Here is a 2110-nt window from a genome sequence, read left to right as displayed (position 1 = left end):
ACGCGAGGTATGTAGCGTGTCTCCCTCTCGTGGCCATCTTCGTCGCATGATCGTATATAGCGGTTAATCCATCGTTTGACCGTGATTGAATTATGTGTATGCCTGGGGAGAAGCGACTACGGGACACGACTAAGGTATAGGTAAAGCGGTAGAGGAATGATCGCTATATTAGAGAGAACTCCGCGTCTGGTTTTAACCGTTGGAGTATAGATGACAGATCAACAGTGCAGTATGGTAATGATTTCTATCAGGGACGGAGAGTTTATTGTCATGATATACCTCAGCAGAAGTACAGAGATGACCATACAATACAAATGTAGAGATCATGTAACAGATCCTGACACAAGTAGAGACTCTAATCGATCTAAATACTCTAATCTAATCGACTGTCGAATCTTCAATGGTACACGGTCATGCATGCAACGAACCCTGATAGAAGTCTCGTTCGGGTCGACATATAGGTACACACAGATATGGAATCCAATACTAAAACAACTAGACAGTTAAACTGCCTCCCAATGCCGATCGCAGGCCAGTTTCCCAGCATCCCAATGACAGACTACAAGCTAGTATATAGTTCAGCAATGACGCGCCCCCACAGTGGTAGTGCTAAACGTCAAACGCATCAGTGAAAACCATTAGTACGAGAACTATTCACCCTTCAAAAAATTCCTCTTCACACTTCCTTACTAAATGTACTAGAAGAGCCTGTCTGGCGAACGCAGGCGAGCACTGAATCGTCACTTGCAAAGCCGTCGAATGATATGCCACCAAACCCTGGTGTTATCTTTTCGCATTGCCAATGTTACTGTTTTAACAATAACTGGGCTGGTCAGTCTAACTGCGTACACGTCAACGAAGCTGACACGTTGATTATTACTTGCTATCACAGTAGTTTATCACATGATTCATTATGAATCAGGCCATGACATATTCGTATTACATTTTAATGATTTAAATAACAGTCAGTGTACATATAATATGACAAATCGTAAACATTAATAATAACAAACAGCAATAACACGTTGTCTCTTACCGTCTATGATAACAGGCACTTATGTTTCCGTACGTTTAAAGCGTATTGGAACACGTCATCAAAATATCACACTGAAACCAATCGGTTGATGCATAGCAGACATATTTTATCAAATTATTAGGCCGACGTGACAAACACCACACACAACACACACACACAAACCAAACACACACACACACCCACACACACACACACACACACACAACACAACACAGCATACACACACCCACACGCACCCGCCGAAACATCACACAACAACACACACATCCACCACAGGCACAGACTGACACACACACTAACACGCTCGCGCGGCGGTTATGCGTGGGTGCAATGCGTTGTGTGCCGCGGCGTGCCGTTTCGTCGCATGCGTGATTCATGATGTGGTGTGCGTGGTGCGTGCGTTCGTGATTTCGTGCGTTTGTGCGTGGTTTATGCGCTCGCTGTGTACGTTACGATCTATGGTCTTATTGGCAGAGATTTTAAGTTTTCTGGAAAATTGTTTGCAAGGTGCATAACTTCAAGAATAACATGTACCATTATGATCGCCACGTTCATGCTCTTTCGTTACTGTACGGAGGGTTGTAGCGCGTAACACTACTAACAGCAAAATGTGCCATAAACTATGATGGTGTTTTGTTGCGGCAACTCGGATGCTCGATATTCGAAGAGTTGTGTGCTAGTTAGTCGTGTGTTTTTGGTTCTCGACCCTTGGCTAGGGATTTTGAGTGCGGTGCAATACACAATGTTAATAAAATGTTCGCATGCTCAGTGTTATTGCTTCAGAGATATACTTGATCGAAGTAGAAGTTGGCTGGTTTACATCACTTAATTCAGCGGTTTACTGTTAGCTTCGGGGGCAGTGATGAGAATGCGTAGTTGTTAGTCGTGCGTGCAGCTGGAGTGTGCGTGTACGATTTTCCGGCGGCTATTGTGTGTTCGTGCGTTAGTTATTATAGAGTGAATTAGACTAGTTGTGTAGAATGAGATGTAGGATTGTGCTCTGTTATTGTGCACGTTTGCCTTGATAATATCAAAGGGTTGGTTTGCATTGAATTGTGACAGTTGTATGTGTTC

Source organism: Priapulus caudatus, unplaced genomic scaffold, assembly GCF_000485595.1.
Source record: "Priapulus caudatus unplaced genomic scaffold, Priapulus_caudatus-5.0.1 Scaffold961, whole genome shotgun sequence".
NCBI lineage: Eukaryota > Metazoa > Priapulida > Priapulimorpha > Priapulimorphida > Priapulidae > Priapulus > Priapulus caudatus.
This window is presented reverse-complemented; position numbering follows the sequence as displayed.